General features: G+C 41.1%; 1 long non-coding RNA gene across 1 annotated transcript; it reads right to left on the reverse strand.

The window, feature by feature from the left end:
* Window positions 1-12884: 12884 nt before the first annotated feature.
* On the reverse strand, window positions 12885-27219 carry LOC130453874 (uncharacterized). The gene is made up of 2 exons (XR_008911514.1): window positions 27165-27219; window positions 12885-13102 (listed from the first exon to the last, which is right to left on the reverse strand). It is a non-coding gene; the product is annotated as an uncharacterized LOC130453874 (long non-coding RNA).
* Window positions 27220-27565: the final 346 nt, after the last annotated feature.

Consider the following 27565-nt stretch of genomic DNA (forward strand, 5'->3'; position numbering starts at 1 on the left):
ACCTGGAGGGCCACTGGACAAACCTTAGGCCAAGGGGACCCCTTTTTATGCCCCCCCACCCGAAATATTGAGAAACCTTGAATTTGGGGTCACTCCCATTTATAGGATCAATAAGGGCTGTAAGGAAAGAGGAGACATTTGAAGAGGGTGTTTCTTGGGGGGGTCTTCCCAGGGTCCCCCCTTTTCTAGACCACGTGACCACATCCCCCTCCCATCTCCCCGCGAGGATAATTACACATTCCTCAGAGTTGGGGGAGGGAGGTGTGAGTCGAAAAGCGCCGGCCAATCAGGGACACAAACCACCTGTCAAGGGAGAAATGGATGAGCCCTCCCCCTCCCCCCCCACTGGGATCCCTTCCCCCTCCCTCTCCTCTCTGGCCTCAGAGCTGACCAGCCTGTTTGGCGCTGACCCACAGTCCTTCCCCACCCCCCCACCCCCAAGTTCCTTGCCCCTTCACTGGAAGGAAGGCAGGGAGGAGGGAGGGAGGGAAAAGAAGACTGTGTACGTTGCTTCACTGCTCATCGCAGTGACTTGCTTTTTGCCTGTCCATTTCTGAGCTCGTCGGTTCATTCAACAAAATTCAGATCTAACACGTGTGTTTCTCTCTGAGAGTGTATATCGGTCCTCTTCTCCGCATGTTTCTGACTCCCTCCTCCCTCAGCATCCACGTGAAGCTACCTTTTTCCCATTTACGTAGTCCAAGACTTCAGGCTCCCCGGTGTTAGAGTGAAGGACTTAATTCTAGAATTCCACAACCCCTGCATCCTGGGGCGGTCATTTGACCCGTAACTCCGAAGCGAGGTAGGGAGATCCACACCTCACTCCATGACCCGTCTCTGCCTCCTTTCCCACCCTGGAAGCTAGGATGCCTCCAAAGCATCTCTCAGGTGCTGCATGCAGCCTCTGATCCAAGTCCCCATTCCCGGGCGGAGTCTATGCAAGCCCCAGAAACTGTAATCTTGAAGATCTACCCGGGAAGTGGAATCCCTGGGGTGGAGACTAGGGGAAGCAGGTCACTCTAAGAAAAATAGAGCGATCTCCCTTTGGAGGAGAGGACGTTGGAAGTGGGAAGATATCCCAGTTGGAAGAGGGAAGCTAAGAGATGTGATTTCCCGGCTGAGAAGCGAGGAGGAACCAGTACCGCAGCCCCCTGGGGTGTGTGACTAGAGGGAGGAGAATCCGCAAGGAGGTGGTCACGGCCCTGGCCCGTGCTGGACAATGGCCCAGGGCTCTGCGCGCGGTCCCAGCCCTGCCCCTCCACTTCCGGTGCTCAGTTCAAACTGGACAATGCCAGCTCCGGCCAGTTTCCCACCCTCTTTCCCCTCCCCCACCACTCCAGCCCATTTAAAGGGACAGAGCATCCTTTCCGGGACATCGCCTTCTTCATAGTCCCTTCTTCTGTCCACAGGCACCTTCACCTCCTATGGTCTGACACCTCACACCCTGCAAACTCTAGTTTGAAATGATGGGGAGAGATCACTTCCCCTTTCACCCTCAAGGGGGCGCTTAGGGGAGAGCTGAGATAGGGGCATTAGAAGATTCGGGGAGGGAAGGTATTTGGAAGAATATTGAATTTGGAGAGCTCAGGCTCTGGAACTAACTCTGGACTTCAGTTTCCTTATCTGTAAAACGAAGGGATCAGGCTAGCATCTAGTGACTAGATGATCCCTAAAAACCTTTCCAGCTGTAACGTTCTGTGAATCAGTAGGTTAAATGGACCAAAATGGTACACTCCAAATCCTCTACAAATAAACGTTGATTGAATATTTTTAATAACGTGGATCCCACGCTGTCTCTTTCCGGTTCTTCCACTCCCTTAAATTTGGCCTCAGATTTGTCTCTTGATCAAGATCTTAACTTCCCGGGGAGTGACTTCAGCAGGGTAAGGAAGCAAAGGATCTTCAATACTAGGGCCTCTAGAGGGTTCAACGGCCCTTCATCTCCTTTCTGACTGCGGAGCAGCTGGTTGAAGAGTAGTCAGCCAGATCCCAAGAATTGATTCGCTCTCTGTCCAGAGTGCTGAAGCAGGCTGGTGCCTCTGTCCGTGGTGCTGATCTCTGTGCTTGTTTCTCTGTTAGGCAGTCCCGGGCGTTGATGCAAGCTCTCCTACGATTCTCATTTTGAGTACGCCTTCCCCATCCTCCTCTACCAAGTCTCTCCGCCACTCATACACAAGCATATCTCCTCCACCTACCCAACCAAATCCTCTAGCTCAGAATTAACTCTATTGCATCCTCAACAAGTGTTCATCCAGCTTGACGATTTTCCAGAGATTAAAAAACAACAAAACCCTCCACCTCCAGAGGCAGTTTATTTTACTGTTGAAAAATGAAATGTACCCCAAGCATCCCATCTGATATCCATTTTGAAACTGGGAAATTGAAAAGGGAGAATGAAATGGAATGGGTTTTTATCCAGAACACAGTGCTAGGAAACTGGCAGTCAACATCCCATTCCAAATTTCTCTTCTACTTCTGAAAAATGGGCAGAACTATTCTTATATACCTGATGTGTGAAGATAGAGGAAACTGGCCAGAAAATCCCAGAGCAGAATTCTATCATCATGAAAAATAAATGTCTCTGTGGTTAACATCATAATGCTAATTCATTTGTCTAGGGAGTCTCTTTCCCATTTTTTTCCCACAGGGAGAAGAAAGACCTCATCACCTCTAGAGTGTGAGAAGGATGATGATAGATGGACAGACAGCTGGTTCCACATTAGCTTTGTGGTCTTGGGCAGGTCATCTTATTTCTCTGAGCCTCAGTCTCCTCATCTATAAAAGAAGTGTTTGGACTAGATGGTTTTTTAAGGTTTCTTCTAATTGTACTTAACATGGTTCTTAGTAAGTAGTAAGTTAAGTATTTAATAGTGCTTTTCCATTCCAGTCTATTCTTCCAGCTCTAACATTTTGTAATTCCATCAAGATCTAGTGCCTCTTCAGGGTTCTTGAATGTGGGGGATGGGGAGGGATGAAGAAAAGTGGTTTCATACTGAATTTCACCTTCTCTCCCCTCCTCTCCCCCTACTAAATGTATTTTGATCCATTCATAAAGTGGGGTTAGAAAATGTTAAAACCGAAAAAGACCCTAAAATACTGAATGCTAGAACAAAGAATAGTAGAGCTAGAAGGGACTTTATAAAATTGAATGTTAGAGATAGAAAGAAAATTATTTTGCTAAACTCATTCATTTTATATTAGTAGAAATAAATCTAAAGAGAGGAAAAGACTTTTAAGATCACTTAGTGAGTGAGTTGAGTCATCACCATTGCTCTCTTCTGCACGCTCCTCCCTTATCTTTGACTTTCTGTAGACCTTATCAGAGTCAAAGGACCTGGCAAGGGCCATGACAGAGTTAGAGGTTCTTTTAATAGCCCTTCATTTCAAAATTTCAAGGCCTCTGTTGGATAGTCAGGGTCATTCCTTGGTAATGTTCATGAGTGTCAAACTCTGGTTCTCCTTTGTCATATTTGCATATGCAAGAGTATATACATACATGCCAGTGTGTATTTTGTACATATATTTGAGGAAACGTGTATGTACCTTGTACATATATGTATAAGTATATGGCTCTTATGTATCCATATTATATTTATGCATGGATGTACAAGTCTGGTATGGATATTGACCCTTTGTGAGCTCAATTTTCCCCTCTGTCAGATAAACTGGATGAACTAGATAATTTGCAATGTTCTATTTGTTTATGTCCTGACATTCTATTGTGGTGGTAGTGGTGGTGGTGGTGGTAGTGGTAGTGGTGTGTGTGTGTGTGAGAGAGAGAAAGAGAGAGAGAGAGAGAGATATGAAGGGAGGAGAGAATGATATGATGGGAGAGGAGGAGAAAAAGAGAAGAAAAAGTAAATAGAGAGAGAAAGAGAAGTGAGAGAGAGGAGAGAGAAAGAGAAGGAAGAGAAAAGGGAAGGAGAAGGAGAATGGAGAAAGAGAGAGAGAGAGAGAGAGAGAGAGAGAGAGAGAGAGAGAGAGAGAGCGAGAGAGAGAGAGAGAGAGAGAGAGAGATTCCTTCCTAATTATATGGAGTTATCTGAACCCACTACTAGGTATGTCTCTTTCACCCCTTTTATTCTGCCCGAAAAAGTGAAACTCCCAGTGCCCAGCTTAAGCTGCCCTCTGAGGCCTGTTGAATTGTGTGGATGGTGAGCCAAAGGATTCCTTCCTGTCCTTTCAGCCCTATTCTCTATGCTGGCCCCACTTCATGCAGGACACAGGGCACTGGCTTTCACAAATAATGGCTTCATTAGATTGAAAGGAGAAGAGAGTGACCTCAGTGAAATGGACTTCCTGACCCCAGCTGACCTCTGACCCTCACCCTGACAGCCTCTAAATCTTTTCCTCTGTCCTGTTTCTTTTGAGTTATCCCTTCAAGGTGAGAGCAGGAAGCAAGAACTGTGTCCTACTGTAACTCACTGCATGCCAGACTAAAACTCACCAGGTGTCCAACTACAGAATAACTGACAGCATATGGACTGTAACTTCCTCCCAGTGTGAACTCTGGCTTTTACTCATGGTGTGTCTAACTGTCACTCACCTGGTATTCCCTGGGAGTGTATCCAAGTGTAAATGCAAGGGGAGTAAAGAGCATTATTGTGCCTCCTCCTCTCCACTCTGAATGTGTTGATTGCAATTTGTTTGATGTCAGACTATAACAATATAATCAACTGTCACCTTAATCCAGTCCTTTCCAGGTAGGCATTTAAGTCACCAGACAATGGAAATCATAGGGTATTTTCAATTATAACTGAGAAGTGAATATTTCTCTGCCACAAAGAATGTGAGATAGTGTTCTGATTCTGAATCAAAACTATAATATAGACTCATATATAATGTAACAATGAAGAGGGAACCTTAAGACACAGAATAGGAGAGTTCAAAAGTACTTTAGAACATAGAACTAGAGTTAAGAGTTAGAAAGGTCCTTAGAACACAAAAGCTTAAGAATTTTCAGGTACCTCAGTATGGCAGCTACTGTTCTTCCCTCCATCAAGTCCTGAACTAGAGAGGTGTTACTTAGATCAAGAAAGAACAGAATGCTGAGTTCCAGAATTCTAAAGTTCTGTGAAAAGTGGCACCCAGCTCCAGTGGTGAATTGTTCTCAGAATTTCATATTGTTCCTTAAAATCTAGCTGTCATCAAAAGGTTAAATACACATGCTATATATTATCATATATTAATTAATATGCATTAATTATATATCATAATTACCTATTATTTTATCTATATGTACAAGAAGGTCTTCAATAAGCTCAGAAAATAAATACATGGACTATCATAAGTAGAAGCAATCTCAGAGATAATCTACTCCAATTTCTTTACTTTAGAGATGCAGAAACTGAGATTCAGAACCATACAATAAGACAATGGCAGGATTGAAATTAGGAGTTCTCCTTCTACCATGTTTCAAAGCTATTATATCTCTACTGGCCCCACTACTTGACAAACTTGATTGTAAAATTGAAGGGCTAAATTTTGGAACAAAGTTAAAGGCAACCAAAAGGGCCATTGTTTAGTTCAGAGCAAAATGAGAATCCATACTGAGAAAGTTTCTCACTTGCACTGAAAACTGAAGAAAAATCAGGCACAGATATATCCATCCCAGGGGTAAGAAGTGGGTCTAGTTTTGAAAATCTAGCTTTGGAGCATAGTCTTGCTATATTGAGGTCCCCAGGGGCCCTTGCTGGAGCAATGCTGTTCCTCCTGTCCCTCACCTCGCCCCCTGTGATGACCTTTGGTAGCCTAGATCAATAGACCAGGCCTCTCCAGTCCCCAAGTGACCATGAGCAGCTCAAGAGAGCAGGCCTGAGTTTGGGTCATTAAGTAACTGTCACTCACCCTGGCCCCTTTGGGGGCAGGGCCCTGGGGGTGGTGAAGAGAGACACAGGTGTGGCCATCTTATTCCCAGCTCCCACTCTGTCAAGCCCTGAATTTTCCAGGCCTTGTCCCCCATCTGTTCTTCCTTTTTCATATTTTTATAGTTCCTTCGATGGTAGCTAGGATGAATGTGTAATATTCTAGTCCTGGAGAGTAACCTCCTTCTCTCTACCTTTCTTCCTACTGAGTTCATCCACAAGGCTTCTTGCTTTTGGCTCTAACACCCCTTTCCCATAATTCCACATCCCCTTCAATGAGCTCTTATATACTTATTGGGTTGCAACTTTGAGCCACTTCTTTCATTCCCCTCTCTGAGTATTCATATTCTGCTCTGAATTCCTATCCCTTCAGTGAGCTCCAATCCTCCTCACCAATTTCCCATTTTCTATACTAGGTACTCCTCCCCATTGGACTTCTTTTCCATCAGTTAGTCTACAATCATTTTTAAAGCACTTACCATGTGCCAGGCAATGTGCTAAACACTAGAGATACAAAGTCCCTCAAAGAGCTCACAACCTAATGAAGGATATAGTATGCAAATAACTAGGTACATACAAGATATACATAGTAAAAATAGCAGGTAATATCAGAGGAAAGTTGATACTAGAGAGAGTGAGGAGAAAAGGGGAATCAGGAAAGACCTCTTGCATTAGTTGGATTTTGAACTGAGTCTTAAAGGAAGCCAATGATGCCAAGAAGATCATTCAAGGCATGGGAGATGGACAGTGAAAAAGGAGGGAGTCAGGAGATGGAAGGTCATATTTGAGGAACAGTAAGGAGATATGGCTGGATCAGAGAGTTCATGGAAGGGAATATAGTGTAAAGAATATAGTATAAATGGGAGCAGCTAGGTAACTGTGGATTGAGAGTAAGAGTCAGGAGGTCCTGGGTTCAAATTTTGTCTCTGACACATCCTGACTGTGTGACCCTGGGCAAGTCACTTAACCCCTATTGCCTAGTCCTTACCATTCTTCTGCCTTAGAACCAATATACAATATTGATTCCAAGGTAGAAGGAAAGGGTTTAAAAAAGATAGATAGATAGATAGATAGATAGATAGATAGATAGATAGATAGATAGATAGATAGATAGATAGATAGATAGAATAAATATAGTGTAAAGGAAAGGCCCAAGTTGTTAAGAGCTTTAGATGACAAATGATATATTTTTTTATTGGATCCTGATGGTGATAGGGAGTTATTGGAGTTTATTAGGTAAATTGGTGGCATAATCAGACTTGAGTTTTAGAGAATTCTCTTTAGCAGCTGAATTGGGGATAGGTTAAAATGGGAAGAGATTTGAAATTCCCTCACTGAGTGCCCATCCCTCTGATGAAGCCCCTAACCTATCACCACATTTTTGAGACCCATATATATATATATATATATATAAATATATATATATATATATACATTGCATCTATCTTTTTTCACTTTATTTTTAAATACTTTTTCATGTTTACATGCTTCATTTTCTTTCCTCCCCTTCCCCCCCCCACCTGCCTGACAAGTGATTCCACTGGGTTGTACAAATGTTGTCACCTGTGTATTTGTCTCTTTTACTGATGTCTGTCCTACCCATAGATTCATGGAATCTCTATCCTCTCACCAAGTCTCCATTCCACCACGGAACTTCTAGCTCTTCACTGAGTTTCTTTTTTTTTTGTTATTATTTACTTTTTGGAAAACCCTAACCTTCTGTCTTAGAATCAAAAGTTAAGTATCTCTTCCGAGGCTGAAGAGAGAAAAGGGCTAGGCATTTAGGGTTAAGTCACTTGCTCAGGGGCACATAACTAGGAAGATCTGAAATCAAATTTGAACCCAGTACCTCCCATCTCCAGGCCTGATTCTTTATTCCCTGAGCTACCTCACTGCCCCAACACTCTCTTTTTTTGTTAATTAAATTTTATTTTTATTTTTAAAGATCAGCCTTCTCTTTCCCACATATTAACAAAGCAAGAAAAACAAAACATCTTCTAAGCATATATAGTCAAGCAAAATAAAAATTTTCATTTCCCATGTCTTTAAAAAAATGTCTTAATCTCTACTCTGAATCCATCATCTCTCTGCCAGGAGATGGGCAGAATGTTTCACTATAAGTCCTCAGGAACTGTGGCTGGTCATTGTTTTGATCAGAGTTTCCACGATTAAAAAATATTTTGTTTTAGTTAGCCAAGATCAGCCCTCTTACCTCTCCCCCACCCCAAATTCAACCAGAGAGAATACAAGAAAAACAAATTCCATTACATACAGGCATAGCTGATTATGGGAATTTTGTTTTCATTTGACCATTCTTCCAGTCTGCTTGCTGGAATCTGTGACACTCATGAAGGGAAAAACTGGGTTGGTGATATTGCTGCTTTTTTGGAGTATTGAGTGTTATGTTATTCTAGGATTTCAGGGTCAGTCTGGGGACTTGCAAGCTCTCAATGTTCCCAAAGTGGTCTTATCCAGAACAAATTCTGATTGCAGGCCCCCCTCGCCCCCCCCTCCCAATTCTGTAAATTCCTGAACTGGATTTGGGTCTAGGCAAGAGTGGCTTCTGCTGGACTCTATCTGTATCAGTCAACTGGAAGTTTTGTTAGCTTAGAGCAGTAGTGTTATAATTTCCCCTTTGGGCTGGGATTTCCACCTTGTTTCATCCTCTGCAGGCTAGACTAGACATTAGAAGTGAGACCCTGCTCTGGATCTGGCACCTGAGCCATAACATTGTTGCTACTACTGATGCTAGCTTCTGAACTTCCTCTTTTCTCCAAACACCACCCAAGGCCTCCCTAACTAGAATGTTACTGCTGTGAACAAGTCCCTTTCTTATCTCACATTGGATATTTGACCCAGGACTAAGTGATAAGCAATAAAGCTGCCAGTTGGCATCTGGAGGAGCTCGGTATCAATCTGAGACTTTCTCTTGCCCTTTGCACAACCTCTTTCTGGGTACTGGAGTGGTCCAAGTGCCACCTACTCTTGACCTGACTTCTTCTCTAGTATACACAGGTCTTCCTAGCTGTCTTCTATGTATAGTTATGGACAAAGGATGAATCATGACTTTTTCTGGATTTCCACTTCAGGATTCATTCTGGTGCATTTTTTTGAACTATTAGGAGTTTGTGGAGAGGAGTTCATTGCTTGCTTCGTATTACTTTGACAGTTTGGCTCCATCTTCTCACTGAATTTCCATCTTCCCCACTGAGTCTTCATCCTTTCAAAGAGCTGTTAGTCTACTCACTGAAATTCTATTTTTCACACTGTCTTTATTTTGTCATTCTGTTCTCTTCCCCTTTCGTGAGGTTCAGTCCCCATAGTAAGTTCCAATCCTCTTACTTATACTCCATCACTTTGTTGAACCCAATTCTCATGAGCCCCTATACCTTTTACTAAGTCCTCCATATCTTCCTTAATGACATCCTTCCCCTTTCACCAAGCCTCCATACCAGTGATGGTAAACCTTTTAAAGGCAGAGTGCCATGCCCTTCTCTCCCCTTTCCTTTACCCCACAAGGGAGGGAGAAAGTGCTTTCATTGGGCTGCTGGGCCAGGATTGGGTAAAGTGAGGAATATCCTCAGCAAATGTAGAGGGGTGAGGGGAGTGGCCTGAGTTCTCTGCTCCCCTCCAGCTCTGCCACCTGTGAGCTTCCCATCTTACCCTTTGTGTGCTCACTGGGCTGCTAGGCAGAGTGGTGGGTGATGTGAAAAAAATGTTACTAGGCACAGTGGAGAAGGAGCAGCTCTGTCCAAATCCCTCTGCCTTTCTAGTAACAAAGTGGGGGGGTGCCCATAGAGAGTGCTCTGTGTGCCATCTTTGGTACCCATTCCATAGGTTTTCCATCACTGCTTTATACCCTCTATATTTCCCTCAATTCCCTATCTCCTTAATGGAGCTACTATCCATCTTCACTGAGTCATCCTCTTACTAGTAATCCTTTCTTCTAACCTCTATGACCATCTGACACTCTAATTTTTTATGGAGCCTTTTTTGTTGAACTTCTACCCATTTTACTCAATCTAGTTTATGAAGATACTGTACCTTTTCTTAAGTCCCTATCCCTCTCACTGAGCCACTAACCCTCTACTCATCCTCCAAACCCTCTGATCTCCCCATTTGCCTAAGAAATTCTCCATTTGTCATGCCCAGTCTCCATCCCCTCCCTGAACCCCTATTTTTTACTAATACTCCATGACTCTCTTTGAGTCCTGTCTGTTGTTTCCATATCCTATAATAAAACCTCATCTTCATTTCCATTGCTTTACAGATCCCATGTCCTGAATCTTTGTCCCTTTCACAGAGTCCCTATCCCTCTGACTGGGACTTCATTCTTATGACTGAGTCTCTCTCACTATACAGATGTCCTTTTCTCTTACTGAACCACTATTCCCTCCCTGAGCTCCTAGCCCTTAACTGATTTTCACTGAATTTTTATACTCCCCATCCTCTGCACGTTACACCATTCTCTTACTTAGTCTCCATCCCCTCCTGAGTCCCTATCCCCACAACCATCTTCCTTCTTACTCTTTGAACCAAGATTATCTTCACTGAATCCCAGGCCCTTTACTGAACCTTTATTCTCTTATTGAGTCCTAAGACTTGGACCTTTGTAACCCATTTTCTTTATAAAAATGTTTATTTATTCCTTTTGGTCATTGGTTTTTTAAAATTGCTTACCTTCTGTCTTAGAATTGCTACTAAGTCTCAGTTCTAAGGCAAAAGAGCAGTAAGGACTAGGCAATAAGAATCAAATAACTTGCCCAGGGTCATTCAGCTAAGAGGCACCTGAAGCTAGATTTGAACCCAGGATCTCCCATCCCTAGGTCTGACACTCTATCCACTGAGCCACCTAGCTGCCCCTCCTTTTGTTTTTATACCAATTATTTCCATCACTGTTAAGTCTTTCTTTGTAACAACAACAACAAAAAAAACACAGTTAAATAAAATCTATAGTTAGAAGAGCCCTTACCACTCTTCCGCTTTGGACCTGATACTTATAAGTTTGTCTTTTGGAGATAAGGGGTTTTATACAAACAAACAAAAAACCCTATAGATGAAAGAGCTTTTCCCTAAGTTAACGTTCTGTACCAGTAGTGCCTGATACTGTAGTTTCCTCTTGATTCTCCTCCACCAAGATGAGAGGGATATTTTTTATCATCTGTCAATTAACAGTTATGTGCTTAGTATTTTTATTTATATTACTGTAATCTTTATATATCTTATTCTTAATTTTGAATCAATTCACACAAATCTTACCAGGTTTCTCTGAATTCTTCATACTCATTATTTCTTATAATGGAGTATTCTATTCCATCTTTATACAATAGTTTGTTCAGCCATTTCCTCATCAACCTGGAACTACTTTGTTCTAATTGTTTGCTACCACAATAAAGTCCTGCTATGCTTAATAGGATTTTATTCTTTCTTTGACTTCCTTGGAGTTTTTGTTCAGTTGTAGAGCCACTAGATCAAAGAGTATGAACATTTTGATGACTTTTTAAAAAGTATAATTCCATATTGCTTCCTAGAATAATTGTACCATTTCACAGATCTACCAAGTGCATTGGGAAAGAAAAGAAAGGAAATAGTATTTAAGAAACACTTGCATTCTGTGTACAGGCTAATTGCTTTATTATATATATATGTACATGCATATATATATATAAATATATATATATAAAATATCATTTGATCTGCCTATCTTCCCACAACCATTCCAATATTTTCTATTTCTGTATTTTATTATCTTTCCCTAGCTTCATAGGTATGATTTGAAACCACAGAGTTGTTCTAATTTATATCCCTCGTTAGTTATTTGGAACATTTTATGTGGTTGTTGATAGTTAACATTTCCTCTTTCAAAAACTCTGTTGATATCTTTTGTTCATTTGTATCCTTGAGAATTGTAATGTATCTTATTTAAATTTTTAAAAAACCCTTACCTTCTATCTTGGAATTGATACTAAATATCATTTCCAAGGCAGAAGAGCCACAAAGGCTCTTGGGATTAAATTACTTTCCCAAGGTCACATAGCTAGGAAGTGTTTGAGATCAAATTTGAACTCAGTTCCTCCTCACTCCAGGCCAGGTGCTCTATCCACTGTGATACCCAGCTGCTCTTATAATGTATTCTGGAAGCAGTTTTAATTTTAATTTTTATTGGTGTTTTTTAAATCATTCCCATTTCCAAATATGTCCTTCCATCTTTCCATACTCAGCAAACCTTCCTGTGTAACAAAGCCTAAAAACTTAGAGAGAAAAACAGTTCAACAAAACTAACTAGTGTAGTATCATGGAAAAAATATATGCTCTTAGAGTTAAGAGCACCTGGGTTAAAATCTCAGCTCCTGCACTTTTTATATATGTGACCTTAGGCAAGCCATTTAACCTTCCTGGACCTTAGTTTGCTCAGATCTCAAGTGTAAAATGAAGGGAGGGCATTAAATGACTTTTTCAGTTCCTTCCAATTCTCCATCTATGATCCTATGACTCTAATCAACCATCAATCAAGCCCAAAAATATACTCAAAATTCCAGAAACATAGACATTTCCTGCCCCCTGCAATGAAGGGAGAGAGTAAGTACATTTTTTCCTCAATTCTTCTCTGAGATCTCACTTGATCATTATATTTACACATTATTCAGTTTCATTTGTTGTTTTCACGTACATTGTTGTAGTCATTGTGTTTATTCTTTTCCTGGTTCTACTTACTTTCTTTTGGATCAGTTCATATGTCTTCCCGTTTCTCTGAATTCCTCATATTTATTACTTCTTACTTCATAGTGATATTCCATTACAGGCACATACCAGAATGTGTTTAGCCATTTCTAATCAACCTACTTTGATTCCAACTTTGTTACCACAAAATATACTTCTGTGAATATTTTGGTGTAAATGGCACTTTTCTTCTTTGAATACCTCAGGGGAACTATTCCTAGCAATTGGATCTCTTGACCTAAAGGGTATGGTGGTTTTATTCACATTATTTGCATAATTCTAAATTGAGTTCCAAAATGGTTGTACTGATTCATAGCTTTATTAACTGGTTTGCCTATCTTCTGATGGTCTCTCCAACATAGATTATTTCTGCCTTTGATTGTCTTTACCAAATTCATGGATAAGGGCTGAAACCTCAGAGTTGTATGAATTTGCACTTATCCTATATAATTTCGAGATCTGGGTGCTGATAGCCTGCATTTCTTCTTTGGGGACCTTTTCATTCTTGATCCACTTATCTATGGGGGAAATGACAGTTACTTTCAATAAAGTTCCAGAAGATGGAGGATACATTCTGTAATACACTGTTGAAGTAGCTTTGAGAATCCCCCACCACCATATGTAGACATAATTCTCAGAAGGATACTGTTCCAGAGAATCCAGGTCTCTGTCCCCAACCAGAGCAAGGAAGGGAGAGCTTAGCCAACTAGAAAAGCAGAAATAGGCTGGACAGGGAATTTGCCCTGGAGCTGAAAGCCAAGCCAGTTCTCCTCTCTCCCATCCTTTCCTTTCCCCCAGGCAGTGCAGGCTTCCCATCCACCTCCCCAATGCCCAGGTCAATCACCACTGATTGATTGATTGGGATGGGGGGAGGGGAAAGGGCGAGAGGATCGATGGAGGAATCTGGATCTATTCACATTGGTTGCTAATGGCAAAGGGAAGAAGAAAGGGAAATTAATGCTGGGCTGGCAACATTCACACCCCTCAAACTAGGGTTCTGTTCTAGGTTTTATAATATTGGCCTCTTTTTTAAAATCTTCTCAGGGTCTCAGTCTAGGGAAGGAAACAGGAGGGAAGAAAACACAGCAGGAGCTGCCATTAAACTTGGAGTCGTTGAATTCTTCTGTGGTACCAAATGGAGTCAAGGCAGATTCTTATTTTAGAGCCCTCAAATCATTCCTTGAACTTCCTTCCCTGCCCCTCTCTAAAGCCCAGTTCTCTTCTCTTCCCTAGGTTGAGAGATTACAATTGTTCCTTTTTTCTGCTCTATTTCTTTCTTCTCCCAGAAAGTCTTCTCTCTCTCTCTCTCTCTCTCTCTCTCTCTCTCTCTCTCTCTCTCTCTCTCTCTCTCTCTCTCTCTCTCTCTCTCTCTCTCTTCTCTCTCTCTCTCTCTCTCTCTCTCTCTCTCTCTCTCTCTCTCTCTCTCTCTCTCTGTCTGTAGCTGGGCTTCTCTACTCTGAGTGTTGTGTACTTACTTAGGTGACCTGGGTTTAAATTCAAATTCTGCCCTGCACTTGCTGTGGGCCTTAGTTTGCTCATGTGTAAAAATGAGGAAATCAAACTGGATGATTCCTAAGGCCTTTTCCTAAATAAAAACTTGTGATTTATATGGGGTAGGGCATGACTTAGAGAACAAAAATTCTATATTTTCTGCTTTCATCTCTGTCCTCTGTTTCTTCCTTCCTTCCTTCCTTCCTTCCTTCCTTCCTTCCTTCCTTCCTTCCTTCCTTCCTTCCTTCCTTCCGCCCTCCCCTTCCTTCCTTCTTTTCCATCCTTTCTTTCTTTCTTTCTTTCTTTCTTTCTTTCTTTCTTTCTTTCTTTCTTTCTTTCTTTCTTTCTTTCTTTCTTTCTTTCTTTCTTTCTTTCTTTCTTTCTTTCTTTCTTTCTTTCTCTTTCTCTCTTTCTCTCTCTTTCTCTCTCTCTCTCTCTCTCTCTCTCTCTCTCTCTCTCTCCCTCTCTCTCTCTCTCTCTCTTTCTCTCTCTCTCTCTCTCTCTCTCTCTCTCTCTCTCTTTCTTTCTTTCTTTCTTTCTTTTCTTTCCATTCTTCTGTCTGTCTGATCCTCAGTCCCCTCAGGATAGAGTGATGCCTGAACTAGGAGTCCATAAGAGGTCTGGGATACCTGAATACAAGTCTAAATGAGACTTTTTGTTTGTTTTAGTTAAGAATGTAGACCATATTTGATCTGTAGACCATATTGCCCAATCTGTCGAATTTCATTGACCTTTTTAACTGTGGAAGACCTTTGCAGAAATCAGGCAATATTTTTAGAGGCTCAATATTTGGCAAAGGCAAGGATGTCAAATTCTGAGTCCCTGCCCTTATTTCTATCTCTACTTCTGTTTCCCTTTTCCTCTTTCTGTCTCCACCATTCCTAATGATGATAACTTACATGAACTCATTCCTCAGTGATTAGCAAACTCTCTCCAGGTCTTTCCCTCTCTATCCTAGTGATTCTAAACCCTGAGCTGTTATTGTTCAAACCCCATTTACTATCCTTTAATGCTTACTCCCTTCTTCCACTCTTCCTTGATGCTCCCCTCCCCAACCCAATGTCCCTTTCTAAAGCTATAGATCTCTTCCACCGTGCTTTATGGAATGCCTGCTCCATAGGTAACAAATTCTTTTGTCTTCAACTTTTTCCTTTATTAGTCCTTGTATCTTCTTGTACTCACTGAGACCTGGTTGACTATTTCCCTGGTCAAACTTTTACTCATATTCCTCCTCCCCTTAATCTCACTGGTAACAGGCAAACACTTAGTTGTTCCCTATTTCTACTTCCTGGCTCTCCCTTTCTCTCTAACACTTTGATACTCATCTAATCCCTATTTAGTATACTACCAAAATGCTGGTAGTGTTATCTTCTGATCTCCCCTTCTTTGCTCAACAAGTTCACTGTTTGGTTCACAGTATTTGTTTGGTTTCCAACTCCTGTCCTCATGTTAGATGATTTGATTATACATATTGATACTACCCTAATCCCACTGAACTTCTAGTTCCTCAACTTTCTCATCTTCTGTGACCCACTCTTCCACCCAACCTCAGATACACATAGAGTTGGTCATACTCTTGATCTTGACATCCCTGACAAGTATTCTTTTTACACATTCGTGGACTGAAATTCCTTTATCTGATGACAATCTGTTGGCCCTTTGCCTTGCAACCTGAAACTCTGTTCCTCCTCCTCCTCCTTCTTTCTCTTCCTCTTCTTCCTCCTCCTCCTCTTCCCTTTTGTCTATTTTTTTTTAAACCCTTACCTTCAGTCTTGGAGTCAATACTGTGTATTGGCTCTAAGGCAGAAGAGTGGTAAGGGCTAGGCAATGGGGGTCAAGTGACTTGTCCAGGGTCACAAAGCTGGGAAGTGTCTGAGGCCAAATTTGAACCTAGGACCTCCCATCTGTAGGCCTGGCTGTCAATCCACTGAGTCACCCAGCTGCTCCCCTCTTTTGTATTAATTATACATTCCAAGACAGAAGAGCAGCAAGGGCTAGGCAATGGGAGGTGACTTGCCCAGAATTACATAGCTAGGAAATGTCTGAAGTCACATTTGAAGGCCATCCTGCAGCACTCTATCCACTATAATACCTAGCTGTCCCCTTACCATAACTTCTAAATCCTTGACCCTTCAGTTTTTCCCCAGGCCATTGCTCCTGCATTAGTTATACTCTCCTTCCTTCCTCATATAGATCCTCCAGTGAACCAATTCAACTCTACACTGTCTTTTCTTAGGTCTTGCATCCCCATTTCCTATTACTGAGCTGCCCCACTAAACCTCAACTTTGGATCACACTGCCATCTGATGTTTTTGTTCTTATTCATGTGCTGCTGAATGAAGCTAGAGAAAACCATGCAGCTGTGTCAATTCTATCCAATACCCATTTGTTATATAACCTCAACTAGCCCTTATTTACATTTCCCTAATCAATTTACTATTGCACACACTACAGCAGTTTTTCTAAATCTTTTTTAGCCCTCTTCCACATTTCATGCTCTTCCCCCCATCCCAACCACTCAGTTGAGGATCTTGCTTCATATTTCACTGGAAAAAAATTAAGGTCATTCACTAAAAGCATCCTTTTACCTCCATCTTCTCATCCCACATCACTCAGATGCCTTCTGCCATTATCTCCTGCTTCATCCCTGTCTCACGTGAAGAGATGGCTCTTCTCTTCACCAAGACAAACCTTCTATATGCATGAGATTTCATTCAATCCATACCATCTCCTCAAGCAGTTTGCCCTCTCTATTATCCTCACTTTCTCACTTATCTTCAATCTCTTCCTGTCTCCTAGCTGCTTCCCTACTGCCTACAAACATGTCCATGTCCATGTCTCCCATACCTTCAAAAAAGCCTCAATCGAAGCCTCCATTTCTTTTTATTTTTCCTAAAACCTTTACCTTCAGTCTTGGATATCAATACTGTGTATTGGCTCTAAGTCTGAAGAGTGGTAAGGGCTAGGCAATGGGGGTTAAGTGACTTGCCTAGGGTCACCCAGCTAGGAAGTATCTGAGGTCAGATTTGAACCTAGGACCTCCCATCTCTAGGCCTGACTCTCAATCCACTGAGCTACCCAGCTGTCCCCCCTATGCCTCCATTCTTGATAGCTAGTATCTCTCCTCCCTTTCATGGCTAAATTTCTTTAGAAGACTGACTATAATTTATATTACTGTTTCCTTTCCACTCACTCTCTTCTATTCTCTCCATTCTAGCTTCCAACTTCATCATCAACTAAAACTGCTCTCTACAAAATGACCGGCATTCTACTAGCTGCCAAATTGAATGGTTCTTTTTGATTCATCTTTTTTGATCTCTCTGTAGCCTTTGATACTATTGGTCACTCTCTTCCCCCTTGAAATTCTCTTCTCTCTAGATTTTTGTGACACTATTCCCGCCTAGTTCTTTTCTCGAGGCTGCTCCTCTGTCTCTTTTGCTAGATCTCCATCTAGATTATGACCCCTAAACTTGGGTGTCCCCTAAATCTCTATCTTGGGTCCTCTTCTACCTTTTATTATCTTTTATTTGATGATCTCATCAGTAGCTCTGGGGGCAATTGTCAGTCATCATCTCTATGAAGCTGACTCTCAGATCTACTTATCCAACTCTCTTGACCTCCAGTCTAGCATCTCTAATTGTCTATTAAACACTGAGAATTAGATGTCTTTTAGACATCTTAAAATAAAAATGTTCAAAATGGAATTCTTAATTCCCCCTCCAACTTTTCCCTCTTCCTAACTTTGCTGTTATTGTCAAGGGTACCACCATCCCCATAGTCAGCCATCTAATATCTGCCAACCTAAATGTCATCCTTGATTCCTTTCATTCTCTCTCTCTCTCTCTCTCATCTGATGTCAAGTGGTTCTGGTTCTTCCTTTATTACATCTTTCATAAGTGCCCTTCCACCCTTCTCTCCTCTGAAACTGCCATCATCCTGGTATAGGCCCTCATTACCTCAAGTCTGGACTATTTCAGTATACTCTGTAGATTAGACTCCCTGTCTCAAGTCTCTCTTCTCTCCAGTTCATTCTTCCTTCCACCATCAAGCAGAGGTCTGACCATCTCATTATCCCCTCCACCTTCATTCAAGAAACTTCAGTGACTCCCTATTACCTTCAGGATGAAGAATAAAATTCCACTTAAGCTTAAAATCTCTTTATAACTTTGTCCTCTCCTGACTTTCCAGACTTCACACTCAACTGATAGTGCCCTCCTTGCTGTTCCTCATGCAAAATACTCCATCTCCTGACTCCAGGCATCACTGGCTGTCCTCCATGTTTAGAATTCCCTCCTTCCTCGTAACCTCCTCCTGGGTTCCCTGGTCCCAGCTAAAATCTCTCCTTCTTAATACTAATGCCTTCTCTAGGTTGATTATCTCCAGTTTGCCCTGTATGTATCTTATTAGTAGGTAGCCCTTTACCTGTTGTCTCTATTATCCATTAGAGTATCCATTAGACTGGATACTTCTTAAGGGCAGGAACTATCTTTTGCCTTTCTTTGTATCTCCAGCACTTAGCACAATGCCTGGGACATAGAAGGCACTTAATAAATGCTTGTTGATGGGGTAGCTAGGTGGTTCAGTGGATAGAGAGTCAGTCTTGAAGATGAGAGGTCCTGGGTTCAAATCTGACCTCAGACACTATCTAGCTGTGTTGATTCTAAGACAGAAGATAAGGTTTAAAAAAAATAAATGCTTGTTGATTGATAGATGAACACTTCTTTCTCTGCCTCTGTCTCTGGCCTTGTCTCTCTCTGTGTCTCTGTGTCCAGGTCTCTGTCCTTGTTCTATATCTTTCCCCACACCCCAACCCTTACCTTCCATCTTGGAATAAATACAAGTATCAGAACTGTGAGGGCTAGGCAATGGGGATTAAGTGACTTGCCCAATGTCACACAGCTAGGAATTATCTGAGGTCAGATTTGAACCCAGGTTCTCCCTACACCAGGCCTGTCATTCTGTCCACTGAGTCATCTTGCTGCCCCTTTCCCCACCTAAATAGGCCAAAGTTCTTTCCAGGCATCCCAAGCTTTGTGAACAGTAAACCAACATGCAAACGTAAACAATTTTAAAGTATTATGTGAATTGCCTCAGAATTGTAGATTGTCAGAGCAAGAAGGGGCCTTAGAATAAGTGGAAAGCATCTTGAACAATAGAATCTTAGAGCTCGAAGGGGACTTAGAATATGAGATGCTATCAGCGGGAGGGATCTTAGAGCATAAAAGGTTAGTATGGTGGAAGGGATGCAGCATTTGGAGTTTAGAGATTTGAGTTCAAATATCAACTCAATATCACTTTCTACCTATATAACTTTAGCCACGTCATTTCCTTCTCTGGGCCGGTTTCCTCATTTACAAAAGGGGACCTAGGGGATCTCTAGTGTCTCCTTCAGCTCTATATCTATCATCCTATAATAGAGAATAATTTGGCATCGTGCCCAAAGGGCCATAAAATTGTGCATACCCTTTGACCCAGCAATGCCACTACTAGGTCTGTATCCCAAAGAGATCAGAGATAAGGAAAAGAGACATTTATAGCAGCTCTCTTTGTGATGACAGAAAAAAAAATGGAAACTGAAGGGATTTCCATCGATTGGGGAATGAAGGAACAAGTTGTGGTATAGGATTCTAATGGAATACTATTGTGCCAGAAGAAACGACATATGGGATATGTCAGAAATTTTAGAATTTCAGAAATTCCTGGAAGGACTTGTGTGAACTGATGCAAAGTAAAGTGAGCAGAATCAGGAGAACATTGTATACAGCAACAGAAATATGATATGATGATTAACTATGAAAAAACAAACTAGTATCAGCAATTCAAGGATCCAAGATAACCCCAAGGGACTCATGATGCAAAATGTTATCCACATTCAAATCAAGAAAACATGTAATGCCCAGTGGATTTACGCGTCGGCTATTGGGGGGGGGGTGGGAGGAAAAGAAAATGATCTATGTCTTTAACGAATAATGCTTGGAAATGATCAAATAAAATATTAAAAAAAATGTTATCCACAGCCATAGAAGGAACTATGCGAGTATGAAAGTGGATCCTACCACGCCATTTCTTGCCTTATTTCCTTCATGAGTTTTTTTCTTATATATGTGATATATGTCTTCTTTCACAGCCTGAAGTTCCTGGGAATTTATATTGCATGACAACACTGCAATAATATATCAGATTGTTTACCATATGGGGAGGTGAGAGGGGAAGAACAAAGGGGAAAACTGTATTGCAAAAGATCAGAAAGCAATTGTTAAAAAATTGTTTCTGCATATAATTGAAAAAAAAGGAATTGAAATAAAAATATCAATAGTCAATAGGAATTTCAGACTATAAAATGGCAGTTGATACAGGCTGTGCTGGAGGTCATTTGGTCCAATGCTCTCACCTGGCAATATCATTAATTATCTTTTCCTTGTACATGTTCCGTCTCCCCTCCTAGACAGTTCATTTTTGTGGCTCTCTCAAAGGGCTCATTGTGGAGTAGGCACTCAATGCTTTTTTGATAAAATGACTGATTCTGTAGGATGTGCTGACTTAAAAACATTTTTTAAACTCTTACCTTCTGTCTTAGAATCAATACTAAGTAATAGCACCAAGGAAGAAGAGTAGTAAGGGCTAGGCAACAGATTAAATGGCTTGTTCAGGGTCATACAAAAAGGAAGTATCTGAAGCCAGATTGAACTGAGGTCCTCCCATCTTCAGGCTTGGATCTCTATCCACTAAACCACTCAGTTACTGACTTTTGAAATAGGATTTATTAAGGGCAATGACGATAATAGCTGGCATTTATATAGTATTTTATGTGAATCATTTCATTTGGTCCTTCCCACCACACCATATCACTGCTCAAAACTATCTTGGATATTGTCTGTTTTAGAAGTTCACCCCATTTTTGCAGCTCCTGGGGCTCACACAAAGAACGTCTGCCAAATATCTCTCTTCTTATTTCTTTTTTTATAAAGGTTTAAAGAAGTAAAGCCACTTGCTGGGGGTCACATATCTAGTCAATATTAGAGATGAGATTTGGACTGAGGTCTCTCCCACTATACTATTGTAAGGATTGTAAAAGGGCAGATTGATGGGTTGTAACAGGGTATGGAGGAGGTGAAGGGACAGAAGGAAGAAGGAGGGCTGTCGAGGTGGAGGAGAGAGACCCACAGGGGCTGAGAGATAATCTCCTTCCCTCACCCTTCAAATCCAAGAGAGAAATACCCCTGAGCTGAGTTATAGCAAGGAATAAACAGGGGCTGTGTCTCAATAAGTAGGCTTCAGGGGAAATGTGGAGTTCATTTGTTCTCAGGACTTGGCTGGTGCCGGAGCCCCTAGAAGCCTTCTTGTCAGACAGGCTGACTGTCCCTGTCGACTCTTTGTTGTTTAGCCAAGGCTAAATGGCTAGCCTAGCCCAACATCCTCTCTTTCTCTTTACTGCTAAGATTTGAATCTGACTACTGTGAATTTCAAGGTTGCTTAATAGTTCAAGTAATAAAAGGTGAGGGGGATAGGTCTGTGGGAATAGGAGACCCTACAGGTTGTCTTTTCTTCTTTAGCCAAACCAAATGGTTCAGGCTTCAGCTTCTCTTTCTCCTTCCTCTCTAATCTAGCTATCACTATCCTATTCTAATCAGGTGTCAAGCATCCTTCTTGGAAGGTCAAGGGATAGGATGGGTCTTCGTGAAGTTCAAGGGATCAACACCCTTCAGCAGCAGTTGTTGTTCTTTGCTTTCTTATATTGATCATCTAAAGATGTCAGGAATCTTCTATATTCAAGGCAAGGGAAATGGAGGCAAGGCTCTGTCACCACATGTTGGGATCTTGTGCTTTGGTCCTAGCACCTGTCTCTCACAAATGAGTTCACAGAGCAAAGACCCCTTTCTCAGCTCTCACTCCCACAAGCCCTTTCTTTTTTTTTAGGTTTTTTTTTTTTAACATTATTTTATTTGATCGTTTTCATACATTATTCACTGGAAACAAAGATCATTTTCTTTTCCTCCCCTCCCCTCCCTTTCCCTCTCCCATAGCCGATGCATGATTCCACTGGTTATCACATGTGTTCTTGACTCGAACCCATTTCCCTGCTGTTGGAATTTGCATTAGAGCATTCATTTAGAGTCTCTCCTTAGTCTTATCCCCTCCAACCCTGTAGTCAAGCAGTTGCTTTTCATCGGTGTTTTTACTCCCACAGTTTATCCTCTGCTTGTGGGTAGTATTTTTTTTAGATTCCTGCAGATTGTTCAGGGAAATTGCATTGATACTAATAGAGAAGTCCATCACCTTCGATTGTACCACAATGTATCAGTCTCTGTGTATAATGTTTTCCTGGTTCTGCTCCTTTCGCTCTGCATCACTTCCTGGAGGTTGTTCCAGTCGCCATGGAATTCCTCCACTTTATTATTCCTTTTAGCACAATAGTATTCCATCACCAACATATACCACAATTTGTTCAGCCATTCCCCAATTGAAGCCACAAGCCCTTTCTGCTGCTCCAACTACCATTCCCCCTCCCAGCAACATTCCAAATGATGGTTCCTCAGTCTTAGTTTTCCTTTCTACACTATGCTTTTTCTCAGTATCAATAGCAAATACTCAGAGCAATGGAGATTCCCAAATGGGACCATCTATTCATAAATTTACCAAAAATTACTTTCGTCTATGCATTCTATAATCTTTACTTCCTCTAATCACAGAGATTTGTCTTTGGTTCTCAGTAAGTTCTGGGACTAGAAGGAGATGGCCTGATCCAGATCTTCCCATTAAAGAAGCCTGGAGGTAGTTTGAAGGATGTTTTGGCCCTCTCTCATCCCACTGACCTCTCCTCTCCCCTTGTAAACCTAAACTCCCCATCTTCCCAATATTCAGGATTGCCGGGAATCTGGTTTTTCCAGATTCTCCCCATGATTCTGCCCTAGGGAGTATACAGTTAAGAGATAGGCAAACCACTTAGAGATAATTTCTATGTCAACCCTTCTCTTTCCAATATCCACTTATTAGGGAATTCAAAACTCTTTCTAGAAATTGAAGAATTAAGTCCTATCTTCCAGTTACAGATCCTAACCACCCACAAGTTTTTATTATTCTGAAACCCATGTGGGAATGAGAAGAGGAATCAGCCAATCATAGATGTCAAGAGTAAAGATTTAGAGTTGGAAGGACCCTAAGAAGGGTTATCTGGGGCAGCTGGGTAACTCAGTGGACAGAGAGCCAGACCAGCAGATGGGAGGCCTTGAGTTCAAATCTGATCTCTGACACATCCTGCCTGTGTGACCTTGGGCAAGTAACTAAGCCCCCAATTGTCTAGCCCTTACCACTCTTCTGCCTTGGAAATGATATTAGTGTTGATTCTAAAACGGAAGGTAAAGGTTTAAAAAAATAAAGAAATCAGTCTAATTTTTTTTCACAGATGAGGAAACTGAGATCTGGAAAAGTTAAATGGCTTTGCTCATGATCACACAGTGGATAAATGACAGAATTACAAGTTGAATACCAATCCTCTGAGTCCAAAGTAACCACCAGTTCTTCCTTCCTTCCTTTTCCTTTCTTTCTTTCTTTCTTTCTTTCTTTCTTTCTTTCTTTCTTTCTTTCTTTCTTTCTTTCTTTCTTTCTTTCTTTCTTTCTTTCTTTCTTTCTCTCTTTCTTTCTCTCTTTCTTTCTCTCTCTCTTTCTCTCTCTCTTTCTCTCTCTCTTTCTCTCTCTCTCTCTTTCTCTCTTTCTCTCTTTCTCTCTTTCTCTCTTTCTCTCTTTCTCTCTTTCTCTCTTTCTTTCTTTCTTTCTTTCTTTCTTTCTTTCTTTCTTTCTTTCTTTCTTTCTTTCTTTCTTTCTTTCTTTCTTTCTTTCTTTCTTTCTTTCTTTCTTTCTTTCTTTCTTTCTTTCCTTCTTTCTCTCTTTTAGTGTCAATTCTAAGATAGAAAAGTGGCAAGGGGTAAGCAATTGGAGAGTAAGTGACTTGCCCAAAGTCTCACAACTAGGAAGTGGCTAGGCCAGATTTGAACCCAGGTCCTCCCAACTCCAGTCCTGGTGCTCCATCTACTGTACTACTTAGCTCCTCCTGTAACCACTATTTCTATACAAAACAACAGCAACAAAAAAGCAAAGACCTGACCATTTTGAGCAATATATCTGGAATGGAAGTCACTAGAGAATTAATACATATTGTTTTTTCTCATATCATGTGTACATATCTACAAAGTGCTAAGAAGTCATAGATCAGTTTGGTATGGTCTCCTGACTGAGTGTGAGGAAACCAAGTTCTAATCTTAGTTCTGCCTTGAGCTAGCTGTGTGACCTTAGGCAACCTGCTTCTGTCATCTGAGTCTAGATACCCTTATCTATAATATTATGATTTGAAAGAGAGTGAATATTTCCATCTAGAGGTGATCAAATGCTTGACCTGGTGGTGAACTCAATATTGTGCAAGGGACTGGTATTCAAACCCAACCTTAGAAATTTTCTAGTTGCATGATCATAAACAAGATACTTAACTTCTTATAAGCCTCAGTTTTCTTATCTGTAAAAAGGGGATACTACTTGAAATTCATATTTCAAAATGTCATTCAATCAATCAAGCATTTAAGAAGCCATGTTTTGGGTTTATAAACTGGGTTTATAAATCAAAAATGAAATATTTCCTGTCCTAAAGGACATTCTAACAAGGGGAAACTACATAGAGATTATATAATGACGTGAAATACATACAAAAAATAGAAAATAATTTTGAGAGGTGGAAGCGAGGCACTAGTAGAAGAGAGATCAGGAAAGGCTTTTTATAGAAGAGGCACTGAACTGTGTGAGGCACTTATATTACAAAAACAAAGAAACAGTCCCTGATCTCAAGGAGTTTATATTATATGAGACAATAAATGATATAAATAAATTATATGAGAAAACAATAAATCTTTCTTCTCTTCATTCTCATGTCATTGGAGAGACTGAACTAGTAGCAGAAAACACATTTATCCAAGAATAAAGAAAGACACACACACAAAAATACAGAAAAAAAATGAATGCAAAAAACTAGCCAGCCACCTGAAGACAGGAGCAATTCCAAGGAAGTGGCAGTTCGCACCAAAGAAGGATGTCAGCTATGGAGTCAAAGAAATCTTGTAGACCATAAAATGCCTTATATATCTTGTACATATGTCTCACTAGTTTTCAGCTCATTCTTCCCATGGAACTGTATTTATGAATTTTTTTTAAATGATCTTAAATACCTGGAAAGTAATGAATGTTGGAGGGGATGTGGCAAAGTAGGGACACTAATTCATTGCTGCTGGAGTTGTGAATTGATGCAACCATTCTGGAGGGCAATTTGGAACTATGCCCAAAGGGTGATAAAAGACTGTCTGCCCTTTGATCCAGCCATAGCACTGCTGGGTCTGTACCCCAAAGAGATAATAAGGAAAAAGACTTGTACAAGAATATTCATAGCTGCGCTCTTTGTGGTGGCAAAAAACTGGAAAATGAGGGGATGCCTTTCGATTGGGGAATGGCTGAACAAATCTTTGTTCTAAGATCTAACTTTATATAATTCTGTTTGTCAGTATATTGTAGCATCTAAATTACTCATATGAATTATGCCTATGTTTATTATGATAGATTCACTAACATTATTTGCTGGGAGCCACAGTGTTCATCTTCTAGCTAATAGCCACGCTTGGGCAACTTTAGGCTCTCAGTACTATATCCCAAATACCAGGAGTTCTTACTCAATCCACCAAAACTTGGTCCCCTCTCTGACCTAAGTAAAGCCAAAAAAAAGCAGAAGGCAATAATAAATATATGATACCCTTTCAGGGGGACTCCTCCAACTGGGTGCTCACACTCACAGGCTGAGATCCACAGAGTGGATGACTGACAGATCCCTTTCTTAGGGTTTGGAGAGGCTGAAGACTTCTAGGACTGTTTTTCACAAGCTAATTTGGATTGTTATTTGTTGCAGAGATGTGAGAATTGGAAGCCCCTTTACCTTAGTTTAATAGTTTCCCCCCCCTCACTGGCAGGAATAAGGGACAAAAAGCAATCAGCTCTGCCCTATCTCCCCCAGTTTTGTTAAGGAAGTTTTGGAAGTGATTGGATAAGACCCAAGAAGAAACTAAAACTAGGAACTGAAGTGGGAATGGAAAGAAAGTCTGAGTCAAGGAAATTCAAAGTAGAATTCAAGGAATGGCAGAAGACAGTTCAGAGGACATACTTAATCTCAGCCTTAGGACTTTAATCTGGATCTGGATTTACCAATCTGGATCTGGATTTACCAATCTGGATCTGATTTACCAAAAGAGCTAAAATAACCCTTGAGACTGAGGTTAAAAGAGCTAAGACATCTTATCAAGAGTGCTCACCTGGAGGATCCGATTCAGTAGAACGCCAGCAGATGGCAACAAAGATCAGTGATGGTGCAAATGAGCTGCCCAGTGGAGACACCATTGCAGAGACCAAGAGGTGGCAGACTGGCTCCCAGCACCATAGTGGGATATCAATAGACCAGAAGATGGCCCTAGGTAGGGCCCACAATAACAAGCAGCAATGTTAATCATTGCTCTCCCAACTCTTGCTAGAGGCAGCATGGTACTGTATAAGAAGGAAAGACCAGAAGCAATGAAAAAATTGAAATTTGAAGAAATATCTCAGAAGATGGAACCCCAGCTGACATCGGGGGATGGTATGGAATTTTCCAGTGAGGCTAAAAAGGCAGTTGGGGGAAAACCAAGAGGTTCTTATCTTTGGCTCCATGAGCTGAGAAGGAGAGAATTACCCTTGGCTGTGAAGATACACAAATTTCTCAAACTTTTTACCTGAGGAGCTGAAGATCTCATCTCTCAACTGGTGGCATCTTTAGGATAGACTCCTTTCTTCCCTTAGGGGAACCCAGAGTTTATTTCTAAAGAAGACTACCTGGTTCAAACCCTCAAAATCTGTGTAGAGAAAATAGATTTCCTTTTCCCCTGTTTTCATTACTCTTCAACCCTTTATACCTAAATAAAATAGACCTCTTGATTTTTAATAAAAACTTGAATCAGATTTAATGTGTTAGGAGGGGAACTTCAAAAACTCATCATTTCAAGAAGGAGGCTGAGGGAAAATCTTACTTACCCTTTTAGTCTAGTCAGACTGACTCCATTGGTCAACAGCTCAACTTGGGAAAGGGGAGGAAGGAAGGAAGTGTCACCTTATATTCAATCCCCAAGTGTCTAGCAACTTTGGTTCCTCCTTCAAGTCCCCCACTAATACAGTACCCGGAATAAGGAAGACTTGGGTTCAAAGGCAGCCTCAGAATCTTACTTAGCTCCATGACTCAGTTTCCTCTTCTATAAAAAATGGAGAAAGTGAACTCAGTGGCTTCTAAGTCCTCTTCTAGCTCTAAATGTATGATTCTCTGATCCTGAGGGATCAGGACCCAGGAGAGCAATGATGATGACCACTGAAGATGTACAGGGTCTTGCTGCATTGAGCAGTGGCTCTCAAGACAGTCGTATTCCAGACATTTGATGAAA

Source organism: Monodelphis domestica, chromosome 4 (assembly GCF_027887165.1).
Source record: "Monodelphis domestica isolate mMonDom1 chromosome 4, mMonDom1.pri, whole genome shotgun sequence".
Lineage (NCBI taxonomy): Eukaryota > Metazoa > Chordata > Mammalia > Didelphimorphia > Didelphidae > Monodelphis > Monodelphis domestica.